General features: G+C 39.6%; 3 non-coding genes and 1 pseudogene across 3 annotated transcripts; 1 reads left to right on the top strand and 3 right to left on the bottom strand.

The window, feature by feature from the left end:
* Positions 1-362: 362 nt before the first annotated feature.
* Positions 363-1,381, bottom strand: LOC126077471 (etoposide-induced protein 2.4-like; annotated as a pseudogene).
* Positions 1,382-1,613: 232 nt separating this feature from the next.
* TRNAS-AGA (transfer RNA serine (anticodon AGA)) lies at positions 1,614-1,696 on the bottom strand. Its single transcript has one exon. It is a non-coding gene; the product is annotated as a tRNA-Ser (tRNA).
* Positions 1,697-8,153: 6,457 nt separating this feature from the next.
* On the bottom strand, positions 8,154-8,226 carry TRNAF-GAA (transfer RNA phenylalanine (anticodon GAA)). Its single transcript has one exon. It is a non-coding gene; the product is annotated as a tRNA-Phe (tRNA).
* A 7,954-nt stretch (positions 8,227-16,180) lies between these two features.
* Positions 16,181-16,262, top strand: TRNAL-UAG (transfer RNA leucine (anticodon UAG)). Its single transcript has one exon. It is a non-coding gene; the product is annotated as a tRNA-Leu (tRNA).
* Positions 16,263-17,077: the final 815 nt, after the last annotated feature.

Genomic DNA, 17,077 nt, shown 5'->3' with positions numbered 1-17,077 from the left:
CAGCTAGCTTTACAAAATCCATTCATCCAAGGGTGGAAGGCAGGGAAGGGAGGTGGGAGGGTAAATGACACAGGCAGAAAAAAAAAAAAAATAGCACAAGGTCTGGCAAATGCTAGAAAATAGCTACAGGAAAACATGTGCTCTTTTCAGACTCATGGCCTTAAAATCCACATACTAGTGTCGGGAAGATTCTGCTTAAGTGCACCAGAGACAAAATTCCAATTCCTCTGAGAGAACAGAATATGTAAAGTGCCCTTGGCAGAAAGAGGCCTATCTTCCCTGGGTCAGGGGAGGTGAACAGGGAAAAGAGCTGCCACATCCTCCTTCCAATCCTACCTGTTCCCTGTGGGTGGCCGGTGAAGTCAGTGGCCTGCAGCAGCATTAAGTTTGGCAGGAGATGGACGTGGTGAATGGAACTTCTCTGCAGAGTTTGAGCAGACTGCAGGTAGACCATCTTATGGAAGGGTCTGTTAATAAGACCACCAGAGAGAAGAGGCTTAACTTAAAAATGATACACTTTGCCAGGGACCTTTGCTTCATTGGTGCTGATAATGAATAAAGGAAAGAGGATGGAAGAGGCAGCCACTGATAATGTATGAGAACTGCGTTGCTGTGAGCAAAGCAAAGGGCAAACCAAATTCAAAGTAGGAGGGCCAGTTTCTTTCTATTTTTGACAACAGCTAGTGCATTTCAATTCCTTTATTGAATCAGTACTATTCAAAGCAGTGTAGTGAATATAGAAGGGACATATGCAGGAGACAAACCAGCTGAATAACAGGATGGATGAAGAGACTCCCAAACTTCCCTTGGAGAAGGAAAAGAGCCTGCGGCAGAGGTTGAAGAGCATATCAGCAATTGCTTTCCTGACACTAGGGAATGGGTGAGGCTTCCTCTCTGATACCTCAAAAGCCTGGTCAGCTATATTTTGGAACCAAATGACATTGACAACTTTGCTAAGCACGAACAGGGAAGCACCCAAAGAGCACTGAAAATTGACGTGAGGAAGAATTCCAGCCACAATCAAACGTCTCGATAGTGATAGATCACCAATAATTTGTGCTGTTACTGACTGAATCACAGGAATAAACACTTGATGAAACGAGGGGACTCAAGCAGAATATTCCTCCATTCCAAGCGCAGCACTGGAAAATTGTACCAGCAATACGTGGCTCACTTGTCTTGTTTAGGCTCTGTACTCTGGGGTCCTTTCTGCGTCAGGTCGCTACTAGCCTTGTTCTATGCTTTTCCTCCCTCTTTACAGTATTGGAGCGTCCAGCTTCGAAATGGTATAGATACCCCAGATGGAGTCCTTGATTCCCCTGGCAAGGCCGTGGAGAAATATTTTGACACCTCCAACCATCTCTTCACCGCCCAAACCATCAACCACACGGGGAGAGAGAAATGCCTCGAAATCTCTTATGAAGGCAGCTCTGTCAAGGGCGGGTTCGGCACGTTCAAGGCTGAGGGCCACAGAAGACCTAAAAAGCAAAACAAAACTAAAAGAAACTAAAAACCGTCACAGTGGAGCAAACTAGAACTCGGAATGATCAGTGACCCATGCGCTTTCCAAGGAGCCACTCTTTACCAATACACCCCCAGGGCCCCAAATAGTCCGTAGTCCACAGGATTACGAACCTGCGTGGGGAATCCCCAATGGATTTCTAGTCCATCGCCTTAACCACTTGGCCACGACTACAGCTGCCTTACCAAGGACTTTTTTTTCCCACATGGAATTGGACCTATGCCCCTTGCAGCCAGTCCTGTAGCTGATCTGGTCGGGTGCTGGACGTCATTAATTATAAGGAAAATGCAGATTAAAACACAATGAAATGATACTCCCCTCCACCAAAATTGCTGAAGATAAAAGAATTGAAAACATCAAGTGACACTGATGATATGGAACAACTGAAACTTTCCTACATTGCAGATGAGACTGTCAACTGACACATTCACACTTGTAGACTATTTAGAAATATTGCCTGAAACAAAATATATATAAGACCTATAACCCTAAAACTCCACAGCTGCATTTAGACCCAAGAAAAACGAAGGCTTATTTTCCTTGAACCATATGTACAAAAATGTTCACAGCAGCATTAGTTGTTTTATATGTACATCAACAGCAAAATGAACAAAAAATTGTGGTGTACAGTAGTAATACAATGGGATATGACAGCAATAAATTAGAACTACTGCAACTAGACACAATATGGATGTATCTAATAAAAATTATGTTGAGTGAAAGAGTCTATACTGAAATGAACACATATTGTATGATTCCACCTATAGTATTTCAAAACACAGGAAAACAGTGGTAGAGGTCAGAAGATTGGAATTAATTGGGATAGATACAAATACAATTTCAGCTTCTGAGAGCTGAAAAATTTCTTATCTTGGTCTGAATGTTGGCTATATGAGATATACTTATGTAATAAGTCATTAAGCTGAATAAGTTGTATGCATTTTCCTCTTCATGAACCAAGCCTCAACTTAAACAAAAAGAAGAAAAGATTTCTTTGGATATCATCTCACCCCCAGTAGATCCTATCTCTTCGTTAGTGCTGTTCAAATTTTGGTCTGCAGATTGATGCCTTCTAAGAACTGTGTTTTACCTGTCTGTGGGCATTAGAAACTTCTGTATCAATTTGACTGTGCCAGAATATTGGACTCTTCCAATTAAATAAAGTAGAAACAATTTCAGGAATTGGGTGAGTGGAATGTGGAGCTGGCCACTTAATGATCAAGCAGTAGAACTCTGTTGCTGCTTATGATATTGTGAAATTTGTTCGACACGTAGAACCCAAGAGAAGATAAAAATCTGAGGAAGTACTATTATTTACTTTTATAATTTATTGTTTTAAAATGACCGTGATCTTAATCAAGTCTGCTTTCTATATTTATAATTTGCCATTATTGGCTAAAATAAAACAAATAAAAACACACACAAAAAAACCAAACCAGTGGATTAGAGGTGATTCTGATGAATGGCGACCCCTTGGGGCAGAGTAAAATTGTGCTCCATACGGTTTGTAATGGCTGTTTTTTTTCTTCCCAGTGCTTCTGGGTGGATTTCAACATCCAGCTCTTGGGTTATCAGCCCAGTGAGTTAACCATTTACACCACCCAAGGACTCCTTTAGCTAAACACGGAAGTAAAATTAATATTATTTATTTGTAACTCTAATTTACATATGTGAATCAAGGCTAAGGAGGCTAGAGAAGCCAGAAGACAAGTAGTGTATGTGCCAGAGAGCTGTGGTCCAAAAACGGGCTTCAGATGTGACTGAAAACAAAGAAGAGTATGCAAAATAAAGAAGAAGGTCTCCATTTGGTGACAGCTCATCTTTCAGAATCAGCCTCTCAGGAATGAATGAGGAAATCGCAGCAGCTGAAGACCATTTACAAAGTGAATTTTAATAAAAGTCCTCCATGTGCCTGAACAGGTTCTCAAACCTCAGCCTCGGATGAGCGGAGTCAAGGCTTTCTGCCTTAACCACATTTTGGTTGTGACTGTAATTTCAGATATAAGTTTTTAAAATATTTCCTCCAAAAAATATTTTAGATTCTTTTACAGCTGCTTTCTTCCCGGCGTGAGGTCCAAGACTTCTCAGTTCTAGTGTTACCAGGTGGAAACCCTGGGTTCTTATTTGGCATGACTTTATTGGCCAGTAAATGAGAGACCGAGATGGTTGAAAAAAAAGGCACCTTTATTTCATTGTCCAAGGAAATGGAGTCGGTCTGTGGTTACTGCTCCCAAGACTGCTCACCAAGTTTCACAAAAACTCAAGTGTTTGTGAAAATAGTCTAAGATTAAATACGAATAGGAACAAATGAATCCACCAAGGGCTTACAAGTAGGGAGTTCACACAAGTTTTGTCTGCAACATTCTTAATCATACTATGTAGGTGCAATGGGGTGTACATATAACTTCCAAGCGGAAAAAAAAAAAAAAAAAAGAGCAGGCTTCAAATTCAAAGCTGAGGGGGAAGGGGTGAAGCACAGCAAAGGAAATAATTTTCCAATACAACCCTGCAGGGGGGGACTCCAGGTAAAGAATATAGCACTGTGGGGGTTCTGTCTCACAAGCAAAACATTCATTTGCCTTCCCTTTGTGCCAGCTCTGCAGTTGGCCTGAAAAAGCCTCAGCCTATGCTGTGGAGAACTTACACTGGGCATAAAAAAAAAAAAAAAAACTAGTGCCATCGGCATACAGGGGAAAAAATCATCAACTGATAGGATTAAAAAGGGTATCAACTACACATGAATCTCAATACAGAGATTAAAATGGGCATGCACGGGACTAGGAGTGTGCTGAACTACTGTGAAAACATTCTGGAGTGCACATGAGGAAAGAGAGAGGAGTATCAGCTAATGCAGAGTAAAGAGTGGGAGTGGGGTGAAATAAAGGAAGAGAAGGAGAAAAAGGGGAGAGAGGAAGAGGACAAGGAAAAGAGAAACAGGATTATCCCAGAAAAGGAATCAGTTCGTTTTGCTCAAGACTACCTTGCCTTTGAGAGTGATTCGTTGCTCTTTCCTTCTCGGGGTAGACAGGCTGAGCACTGTGGAGGGCTCAAGCAAGTTTGAATTTATTTATTTATTTTGTGATTCAGACTTCTTCACTATTGGTTTTGCCCTGGCAGCTGCAGGAATTTACGATTTCCATGCATGGATGTGGTGAGAGCAGTGTTGAGAGCAGAAGCAGGAGGGGCCTGGCAGCTTTGATATTAAGCACCGCTGAGACTGGGGAAGTTTACTAGGTCTTGCTTGAAATGCAAATAATAATAATAAAGAAAGTTCCCATTTGTTTGCTCCTTATATTCCTAACTCTTAAATGAAACCTCTTGAAACTCAACTTTTTTCTAAAGAAATTCTCTCTGGCCCCTTTACTTTTCACATCCTGCTCTTAGCTCAAAAGAAGTTTAAAGAGGGGAACTGTGACCACAGAAAGCCAAAGACTATACAACTGCTCATGATTACATACTCAGCCACCTTTTCCTCAGTCTTAGTATAGGCACAGAGGCAATGAAGATTACCAAACCAAAACCAAACCCTATGCCATGGAGTCAATTCCGACTCAGAAACCCTGGTGGCTGGTGGTTAAGTGCCATGGCTGCTAACCAAAGGATCAGCAGCTTGAATCCGCCAGGCGTTCCTTGGAAACTCTGTGGGGGCAGTTCTACTCTGCCCTATAGGGCCGCTATGAGTATGAGTCAGTGAAGGTTAGTCCCTGGCAACTCAGGTAGGTGACCTCAAAATTGGCTTAGGGATTACCTGTGACAGACTGGTAAAAAGCAGATAGTTACAGCTTTTGGAAAGAAGAGTAAAGGGGATAATGCATTATAAAAGAACTTCAGGACTCTTGGCTTCTCATCTCCTCTACCATAACCCATCCCCCCTTCTATGAAGAAACTAACCCTTTCCTCGCTTCAAGCCTTCCTCTACAGGGTCCCCTAAAAGATTTTCTCCTAGTTTAGTTCAAAACACGAAAAGCATTTTAGTTCATATTTTATAGATTGCATGGTTGAATTCTCGTTGATTCATCAAGATTGTTATTTTTATTCTCAGGATCAGTGATTGAAAATATTTATAGGGAAATGTAGAATCATTCCACAAGGATTTGGCAACTGCCCTGAAACAATGTAGACCTTACCCGAGGTCTCTGGGTTAGTGTGTCTGTGCTCCCCTCTTTTGACCCATGAGTGTTTAGGATTTGCGCTCTATTTCTTCTTTGGCAGCCTCCTCAAGAGTTCATAACAGATGGACAAAGACTTTGCTATGATCTTTGATGGCTTCCGCCTGCTCAATCTCCATGTCTCGATATCCGTGTCTGTGAATGAGAGGTTGAAAAGACTTGGCAGCGAGTCTTTGCCTCCTCAGCCCAAACCTGGGTTAAACATCTACTTCTCAGTGTTTTAGAACATGCCAGAGAAGGATATGAGACAAAAAAATGGCTCTCTTCTTTGGCAGGAATTAATTCTCCTTTCCCTGACATTCTATGAGAATCCTGTGTTCTCCGTCCCAGAGAAGGAACATTGATTTTTCCCAAGCACAGAGCAGGTTTTTCTTCTTTCAGATTCTCGAGCCTCTTTGCATTCAGCTTTCCCGCAAACCCTTTCAAGGGACCACTAAGTCTTTGAGTGGTGCAGACAGTGGCCCTTATATCAGTGATTGTTGAGAGTGCTTGAAGAGGATGTATGGATATTAGAAATGACAACAAATAAATTTAAGTGAGCATCATCGTCTCAACTAGTTAGTTAATAAAGAAACACCAAGGCCAAAACAAGTCAACTTAGGAAAGAAGTAAGTTTCTGAGAGTAAGATTTTTTTTTTTTTTTATTGCGAGAAAAGAAAAGTGGAGATACTGGGGTTTGAACCCAGGGCTTGTTGCATGTTAAGCACACATTCTACCACAGAACTGTAACTCCAGCAAGACCCTACCTACTGCAGAGGAGTCTTCAGGACTGTTTTCAGAGTCTTTTAGGACTAAGTCAAGATAAATTCACTTTATGTTCAATTCAACTGTTTCCAAACTCCCGACGCTGTGCTCTCTCGGACACGAGCAAACCTAGAGGAGGATACCTTAGTGCTAAGAAGAAAGATATTGCTCCTGGTTGATGGTCTTCCACCAGATTGCCCGGAGCCTGCTTCCATTCCATCACCTGGGTGAATTACAGGATAAACATTTTCCTGGACTTGTCTGAATATAACTTTCTGTATTCTTTTGACTCTTGGAAACATACTAATGTTTTAGGGAGGCAAATAAGTAAATAAAACTAACTCGTTTGTGAAAATACTCTAAAATTAAATACAAATAGGAACAAATAAATCTAACATATTTCAAAAGCATAACATATCCACATAGGAGAAAAAAGAGAGAACAGATTCAAGTAGAAGTTTTCCTTAGTGCTTTGTCCTCATTGTAAACAAGAATGGTAAGTAAATGTTAAACTCTATGTAGTAGTGTTTTCTTTTAATTTAAATAATGTATGGGTGTAGCAATTCTGATATTATTTCGTGTAAATTTTAGGCTTGAGAAAATGAGTACACGTATTGAGGTTATTGGAAACCAGGGCTCTCACTGTGGGAGACAGAAGGAAAACACGAAATTGGAATGGGGGAAGGTAAAACATTCCCTGTTGATGCTGGATGGGTATTCCTCCATTGCCATCAAATACATCCAACTCATGGATGGAGACCCCATGTGTTGCAGAGTTGAACTGCTCCATAAGTTTTCTTTGGCTGTAATCTGTAAGGTGTGCCCTGTGGTTAGGGGCTGGACTGCTAACCGAAAGGTTGGCGGTTGAACTCACCAGCGCCTATGCGGGAGAAAGAAGGAGGTCGGTCGGCTCCGGAAAAGATTACAGCTGTGAGTCGTAATCTACTCCACCATGGTGGTTTTGGGGTTTTGGTTTAATCTTTGCGGATGACCAGGGGTACAATTGCACTTGAATGCTAACCTTGGTGGCTTAGTGGTTAAGATCAGTAGTTCGAATCCACCAGGCTTTATTGTAAACTCGATAGGTCAATTCTACTCTCCTATGGACTCGCTGGTGGCGTAGTGGTTAAGTGCTAGGGCTGCTAACCAAAGGATCCGCAGTTCGAACCCGCCAGAAAGAATCCGCAGTTCAAACCCGCCAGGCACTCCTTGGAAACTCTACGGGGCAGTTCTACTCTGCCCTATAGGGTCCCTGTGAGTCGGAATCGACTCGACGGTAACCGGCTTGAGTCTGGGCTAACCTAAAGATTGGTGGTTCTACCGGAAGAAAAGTCACGGCCTTCTGCTTCATTTAAGATTACGTGGAGTCAACATGAGTCAGAATCGCCCGGATAGCAACCAACAACAATTTTTAAGGAAGCAGATTTCCAGACCTTTTCGGAAGGGTAATCCATCGGGTAATGTGTTTAATAAGTATGAGTACGCAAAACATACTTGAAAAAGGAGAGAAGTGCAGAGCTGTTGGGAATTGTAAAAAGCAGATGAGTGTGCACGGTTTCAAGTCATCTCAAGGAAAGGATACTCTCCTCTTAAGCCACAACTCTCTCTTTTTTTCTATAGTTCTGCGTCGGATACTTGTGCTGTATAGTTCTATTAGACTCCAAAGCCTTGGAATGCAATGTTTTTTAAGAATGCAGTTATGCAAAACCGAAATGAGTTGCTGAAACCCGGGATCGAACCAGGGACCTTTAGACCTTCAGTCTAACGCTCTCCCAACTGAACTATTTCAGCAACTTCGGAAGTTCTGTTTTAATCGTTGGTAAAAAACATGATCATGGCTACTGTTTTTTCAAATATTTACTCTTAATTTGCTCTACATTATTACAAGATGACAAAGGGGAGGAATACGTAAAACGGGGCTATGCTTTTCTGCTTGGTAACCTCTGGCTCTTTCACGCTCCAAGCACTGCTCGGAAAACTAAGGGAATTTCAAACGAAATGATCGAGCCTGTTCTTTTTCTCTTTTTTCAGTCCTTTTTCTGAATTTGTCTTCCATGACTCTGGAAAAGGGAACAGAGGATTAGTGAGCCAGTTGATGGCGTGGCGGGCTTCTGGCTTCGAAATGAGAAAAACCTGAGCAAGCCAACTCTGATTCTCTATTTCCTTCCTTTTCTTTGTCTTCCTTGTGTTGGCACGGGCGCCCTGGGTGGTAAGGAGAAACACGGAGTAGAAACGGGGAAACATCTCAAGGCAATCCATCGGGTAATGTGTTTATTAAGTAGGAGTACGCAAAACATACTTGAAAAAGGAGAGACGTGCAGAGCTGTTGGGAATTGTAAAAAGCAGATGAGTGTGCACGGTTTCAAGCCGTCTCAAGGAAAGGGTACTCTCCTCTTAAGCCACAACTCTCTCACGACAGAAACTTCATGAAAATCCTCCTTGAAATATTAGCCATATTTCTAAGGGGTTTTGGTAAATTCAATAGATGATCAGATAGAAAATCTAATGTTTCAAATTTCACTATTTTTAAACCTCTAAACTGCACCAGGAAATAAGTAAAGAAATTGCAGACCAAAAACACCTTCTCTTCCTAGGACATTCCACCCCATTATCCCACTCCAAGTTTCCTGCCCTAGTAAATTGCCCTGTCCATTTTTTTCTGCAACCACCAGGAAAGATGTAATGGAACTTTCTTTTGTTTTTTCCACTTCTCTCCCTATCCATTTTTTCTTTTTTTTCCTCATCTTACGAAGTTTTTCAAGCCACCTTCTCCTTAACAATAGGGAATTAACCACAGTCTAGAAGATTTCAATACTTATATTTGACAAAGAACCCTTATGTAGACTATTTGAAGAACTCCTATGAAACACTAAGAAAAAAAGACTGAAAATAAATGAGAAATAGCAAAGACTAAACATATACTTCACTAAAAAAATACATAAACACAATTATTAAATACAATGAAATAATACTACCTTTCACCAAGTGTCTCTGACAATCCTGAACTGAAACTTTAATAGATTGCTGATGAGACTGTCAACTGGTATATCCACTTTGGTACACTATTTGCAAATCTTGCCTCAAATAAAATATACATACAACCTACAACCCAGCAAGTCCACAGCTGCAGTTAGACCCTAGGAAAATGCATGCTATTGCCCTTGAAAAACATGTACAAGAACGTTCATAGCAGCATTGTCCATTTGAATTGTATAGCAACAGTAAAACGAATGAAAAAGGTCTGATTCCAGTATTCACACAATGGAATATGACAAAGCAATAAGAAAGAAATACTGCTACTAGAAACAGTATGGGTACATCTAATAAAAAACATATTGAGTGAAAGAACTCATACTAAAATGAACATGTGCTATATGATTTTATTTCTTATTTTTCACAGCACAGGAAAAAGTAATTTATGCTAGTAGAGGTCAGAAAATTAGAATTGATTGGGATGAGGTACAAAGGAGCTCCTGGGAGGTGAAAATTTCTTTATCTTGGTCTGGATGTTGGTTCCATGGTGTATATATATGTATTATTCATTGCACTGCATTTCACTCTATGTGATTCTAGCCTCAATTTAAATTAAGACATGACACATGGGACATTCACACTTCAGATATAAAATTACAAACCTAGAGTATCTTCCACTCATCTAATTGTTTTTCAGTAGTACATGATCTTAGTACTCCTACCAACTTCTTTAATTTTCCCACTTTCTTTTTATAGCCACTTCCCCCAACCCTGCAATGGTTTATCCCTGTGACCTTCTCCAGTGAATTGCCTTGGTTTGGAGATTATGCCACCATTCCATTCCCAGTAACACTCAATGACTGACTGGAGGGGATGGAAGGTGCAAAAGTCCAAACCCCTTGACTCAAGGACAATTCTGTCATGGGATTTATACCCCAGTTCCCCTGTCACATAAAAACAAACAAACCCATTGCCCTACAGTTGATTCCGACTCATAGCTACATGGGTCAGGCCAAATCCAGACTTCACCCAAGGACATATTAATGCTTGGCTACTTTCCCTTTCCCATCCTAAAGGCAACCCCCTCAGTAAATCACATACCCCTCAATACCTATCTCACACTCCTAATATTCCTCAGGCATGAAAGGGTCTGATGAAACTGCTCAGCTGCAAACACATGCTTTCTATTTCATAAAAATGGAAAGACGACTCTGAAAGGATGACTCCGATGGCAGAGCCATGAAAACACAGAGCATTCATTCCAGGCCTTAAAAGCTAATGTTGATTGCCTGGCTGGATTTAGACATTACTTGGGACCAGTGACTGTTTTTTTTTTCTTTCAATTTCATCCCTTTTTTAAATTGGAATGTCTGTAACTATTATCTTATACCTGTTCTGCCATTGTATTTTGGGGAGCAGATAAGTTGTTTCTTGAATTTTACAGATTCACAGATACATGGGAATTTTATCTCAGGATGGATTATACCCAGAGCTTCATCCAGACCTAATTTAGGCAATTGAAATGAAAAGATTGGGGACTTTTCAGCTGAAGAGATTTTGATGACATTTTGGACTTTGAGTTGATGCTGTAATGGGATTGAGATTTGGGGAGGTATTGGGATGAAATGAATGATTTGCATGTGGGTCAGATGTGAATATTTGGAGATCAGAGGGCAGCCTCTGATAGGTGTAATAATGCCCCAGCAAAGACATCCATGTAGTAATATCCAAAAGCTGTGTGTATGTTACCTTACGTGGCAAAAGGGACTTTGCAGATTTGATTAAGTTAAGGATGTTGCCATGGGAAAATGAATCTGGATTTTCTGGGCGGACCCAATATAATCATGAGATCCTTTTAAGAGGAAGACAGGAGGGCCAGAGTCAGAAAAGGAAATGAGACAACTGAAGCAGAGGTCAGAATGATGCAGCCATGAGCCAAGAATGTGGGTGGCCTCTGGAAACCAGAAAAGTCAAGGAATGAATTCTCCACCAGTGTCTCCAGAAAGAAAGCAAGTCTGCCAACATCTTCAGTTTAGACCTATAGGACCGGGGACAGATTACCCAACAAGCATGGTAAACATGTGCTTAGGGCATCAACAAAACAAAACAGGGACCCATAGATGTCAAGCAGACAAGACACGAGGAAAAGCAAGCACCATGCTTGAAGGGAACTGACAGGGTGTTAAATGATATTGATTTTATTTTATAAATTTTATATACAATAACAGTTATATTTTCCTTTTCATTTCAGACAGATCAGGTATAGCCTCACATTTAGTTCTCTCTTGTAGATCACGTGAGAACATGCCAGCAGCACTATAGTCATGTGACTCATGATATATCTGGTCCTGCACAAAGCGAGCCAAAATGCATCTTCAACAAGCCAAAATGCATCTTCAAATTGAGCATACCCTTGTATTTGTATTATGCTTTTTGCCATCATTCTTATCCCTGTTCAGGTATCAACAGTAGTACAATGAAATGTGAAGATGCAATATCAAAGTACAAAAAGTCAGTGGGCAAGTTTTTAGGTGTTATTTCAAGACAAAAACACTTGCGGAGATATGCAAAGAACCCATCAACAAACATTGTACACAAATGAATGAAATTATTTTTGACTACCTTGTAAAGACTATTTCTTTTGACTATCTCAGACCTGAAGAACAAAATTACACATTGTTAACTAAATTCTTATTGATTTTCAAATATTAATTTTAGTGTGAACATTCAAATTTTAATGTAAATTTTATTTTATGAATTTTACCTCTTTTATCAATTTTATTTATTTTCAATTATTCAAATTTATTTGCTATGGTACAAGCAAGTTAAAAAATTAAATTCAAACTAAGTGGAGTGCAAAAATGAAAGCTCACAGAAGATAAAAAGAAAAAAGATTTGTGAATTCCTAAAGACAATTCCAAGATCAACTTCCTTTTTAAAACATAATGAATCAGAAGAGACTTTGTCCTTTCAACACTAGGTTTTAATGGGTGCAAATCATTCTACTGGTACCTCTAGTGCTGAAATTACTAATAGCATTATGAATATAATAGAATTTGTTCTAAATTCTGCATCCATTCCTTGCTGTAGTTAAAAGAAAAAATTAATAATGGTGTAGAAAGTGGAACTATTTTAGAATCTAAAATTGTCGTATCTGCAGATCCCATAAATAACAGAAATACAGATCCTGCTTTGCAAAATAATTTTTCTTCTAATGATGTAATTACTGGATCAAAAGAGGGCCAAGTGATTGTCAACATCACAGTGGACCATTTGAAAATTCATTGTCAAAATAATCTGGATGGTAAACAAACAAGGTTCTGTAGCCAGAATATACTTCTAGGGTGCAAAGCTAATGGTGACAATTATAAGAAGGAGTCTCTCTCAGTTGTTCGCAAACTATTCTGTCCTAAATCATTTAATTCTTGATTTACTATGGATGGATTTAGCCACTTGAACATGTTTGATAAATGTGAAAACAGAGATTGTATGGTGTCATATTTAAACTGAAGACACTGTTTTCACTTAACTCATAAACTGGTAACACAAATTAATGAAGAACATCAGTACTGGAAAGCCGTTTTGCAATGCGTTGGTGCTTTCATTAAAACCATCACTGAAGGTGGACTGTCTTTTTGAGAAAGAAATAAAGTGTTTGGGGGCCCACAAAGCAGAAATTTTTAAGGTCTACTTGAGCTTGTTTGTCAGTTTGATCCATTTTTAGCAGGTCACAACTCAAAATATGAGAACACTAGAGAGGGCAAGCCATCATGTATGTCTAAAACAACATGTGATAATTAATAAACTTAATAAATGATCAAGTTTGATCAATTATTTTCAGTGACGTAAGTATAGCTCGATATTTGAGTTTGTCTGTAGATTCCACTCCTGATCTTGCTCATACAGATCAGCTAAGTATTATTTTAAGATACTTATCTCCATAGATAGAAAACCTGTTAAGCAATTTATCACATCTACTAGCTTAAAAAGTCATATGGATGAAGAAAATACAAATCAAGTACTTTGCTATTTACGTGAAGTGTGCAAAACTGATGTTTCTAAGTGCAGAGGCCAGTCGTATGGCAATGCTGCCAATGATAAAGGCATACAACAGAAAATATTAGAATGTAATGAATATACCATTTTCATACCATGTATTGCATATTCACTTCATCTCGAAGAATGCAGCTGCAACAGATTGTTGTCTGGAAGCAGTTGGGTTTTTTGTACTGTTCAGTTCCTCTCCACATTTTTTGCTACCTCTGCTAACCAATGGGCATTTCTTAAAACATATTTAGTCACTGACTGAGTATTAAATTGTCTTTCTAAAACATGTTGGGAAGTGCATGCTGTAGCAATGAATGCAATCCCGGAATAGTACAGTGAGATTCTAGATGCCTTAGAAGTATTGCTGAAGACCAGACACAAAAAAGGAGATGCCAAAAGAGAAACTGAAGACACCGCCAACAAAATGCAAACACTAGAGTATGTGCCTGTGTTGGTTATGTGGGATAACATATTGCGGCATTTTCATCAGAAGAGTCAAGGTCTCCAAGATTCAGAAGTAAATTTAAAGGCGTGCACAGATCTCTACCAGTCATTAATAGGGTATTTACATAATTTAAGAGAAGGTTTTGAAAACACAACAATATAAATATTGCCAAATACTGATTATCAAGCAGTTCTCCATCACAGATGCACTAGAAAGAAACAAAATCATAGGAGCACCTCAGAAGTATCATTGAGAGCCAGAGGTCAATTTCTCCTAACCACAAAATATACCATCATTGACTCACTTGAATCTTGCGTGAAAAGAGGAAGAATGTATATGAAGTTCTTTCAAATAGATTTTCCTTCTTAAACAGTGAGGATATATCTGATAAAGACTGCACGAAGGCATCCAAGAAATTAGTGCAGGCTCACCCCCTTGGCTTAAATACAAACTTTTATGAAGAAGTGCCACAATTTCATTCTTACATGAGAACTAAGTTTACAGGTTCAGGAAAGACAAATTTTACTCGTGCAAGCACGTAGGATTCCATAATAGAAGATAAAACACAATGCGTATTTCCCAATGTTAAAATTGCTTTACACGTATTCCTAACTTTAATGGTAACAAACTGCACATCAGACCACTGATTTTTGAACCTAAAGAGATGAAAAAACCCTGATCGTACAGCAATGATTCAAGAAAGACTCCATCCATTATCTTTATTATGTACGGAAGTAGGGATTATTCTGCAGCTTAACTGTGATTAAATCATTGAAGAATTTGTAAGAGCAAAAAATAGAAAGAAATGCTTTTAATTATAACATGTTAGAGATGCAAGATCTACCTAGAAATAAAAGTAATTTGTCTTAATATTTGTTTTTCTGATCATTAAATTTTCTTTTAAGACATCTTTTCATTGGTTCATTTATAATTATACCATTTTCTATGAAACAAGCATCAAAATTGATGAGCTGTTTAAAGCAAAAATGGTAAAAGTCAATACTTCGTTGTAGAAGATCAATAGAATTTTACACTGAGTGTTGAAACAACTAAGCTCGCTGACTCATTTTCTTTGTTGTAGAATACAGAGTATATTCTTTTTGTAGAAAATTAGTTATATAGTAAAAACTTTAGTACCCCACATCCACTAAAATTTTCATAATGCTGTTCATCTCATTCTGCTAAAACGGCATAGGCCACTTTTGTGTTCATTTATGTTTTCGTCGTATTTAAAAATACATGGGTAGCTAAGACACACACACGTGTATACAGATAACTCACATGCCCCGTGGGAATGCCTGAGTAAGTAGAAGGAAGGGGCACCACGGATCATCGATGTTTAATGCCCTCACATGCCTTAATCCGGCCTGAACACAGCCCATTTCGCACTTCTGACCTCCAGAACTGTAAGATAATAAATTTGTGTGTGTTTTTAAGCCATTACATTTGTGGTAATTTGATACAGTAGTAATAGGTAACTAATCCAGAGTTTGGTATTAGGTTGTGCTGTAGTTAGCCTATTGAAAAGCTGTCTTGTTACCAAAGGAGACAGGTAAAGCTCTTGAAGGACTCCTTGGCAGAGTGTTAAAAAAGGAAAAAGTTACAGTTTGTAGAGGTCCGTTTATAACCATATCCCACAAAGTAGAAGAGATGGAAAACCCAGGTACTCTTCCTAAGGCTCGAACATCGGGACCTTCAGATTGAGACTGACGCTTTGCCTACTTCACTACGAAGGAACTTAGGTGAACAACCTCAGCAAGGCTCTTGGTTCGAAGGATCTCAGTGAAACTTCTGAAGCATTAGGTTTTTACATCTTATACACCTCCATGCTCCCAAAAGAATTAATGCTACCTCATATATAAGTTTGCTGTTGCTCTGAGTTTGTCACAATAACCTTGATCAAAGATATTTCAGGACTTTACCCCGGAATAAATAAATCATACAACAGAGTGAAGTTTTCCGCTCCGCTTTAAGCATCACTTCTGCTGAGTGACATCCAGCAAGTTACTTACCGCTGTGCCTCATATTCTCCATCAGGCAAATGGAGATCATAGTAAAAGTACCTGTCTCCTGAGGCAATTAGGAGGGTTGGATGACAGTAAATGTAAGGAAAGTGCATGGCGCATAATAAATTTCTAATAAATTTTAGTTGTTATTTATCGGTGTCTTTTTTTTTTTTTTTTTTTTGGACAACTAGCATGGAGACCTGTTTTAGGAATAGTGTGGGAAAACATTCTTGTTTCTTTACAAATAATAGTTCCAAAGATTATCAACACGCTTGGTAGCGTGGCCGAGCGGTCTAAGGCGCTGGATTTAGGCTCCAGTCTCTGAGGGGACGTGGGTTCCAGTCCCACCGCTGCCAGTTCTGTTTTAAATTGAACCTAAGATTTCGCGAGTTTGACTTGGGACAACTGCTTGGGGGCTGCTAACTTAACAGGTCAGAGCGCTGATGGCGCAGTGGTTAAAGCAGTCGACTATTAACCGAAAGCTTAGCAGTTCCGCAATACCAGCAGCCAGGTAGTGTTTCTGGAGTGATAAGGAAAGTCAGACTATTGTGATTCCTGTCTATTCTTTATATCTAAGAACACCATTTTGTGCCCAAGGGGCAATTTTTATGGTTTTAAAATGTTTATACTGAAATAAACATGACTTTCACATATTTGGAAACCCTAGTGATGTAGTGCTTGAGTGCTACAGCTGCTAACCAAAATGTCAGCAGTTCGAATCCACCAGGCGCTCCTTGGAAACTATGGGGCAGTTCTACTCCGTCCTATAGGGTCGCTGTGAGTCGGAATCAACTCCACAGCAACGGGTTTTGGTTTTTGTCTTAACTGCACAGTGGTTAAGGTGATCGACTGCTCACGCAAAGGGTGGTGGTTTGAAACCAGCAATGGCTCCGGTGCAGAACGATGTGGCAGTCGGCTTCCGTAGATTTACAGCCTTGGAAACCCTATGGGGTCGCTGTGAGTCGGAATGGACTCCATAGTAGTGGGTTTTTTGGTTTTTATGCATGCCCCTGGCTGTCCGAGGGCTTAACTGCTCCCTGTTCTTTGGAGAAACCCTGGTGGTGTAGTGGTCAAGTGCTACCCTTGCTAACCAAAGGGTTGGTAGTTCAAATCCACCCGGTGCCTCCTGGAAACTTCATGGAACAGTTCTAGGGTCTCTATGAGACGGAAT

Source organism: Elephas maximus, chromosome 1, assembly GCF_024166365.1.
Source record: "Elephas maximus indicus isolate mEleMax1 chromosome 1, mEleMax1 primary haplotype, whole genome shotgun sequence".
NCBI classification, from domain to species: Eukaryota; Metazoa; Chordata; class Mammalia; order Proboscidea; family Elephantidae; genus Elephas; species Elephas maximus.
This window is presented reverse-complemented; position numbering and strand designations above follow the sequence as displayed.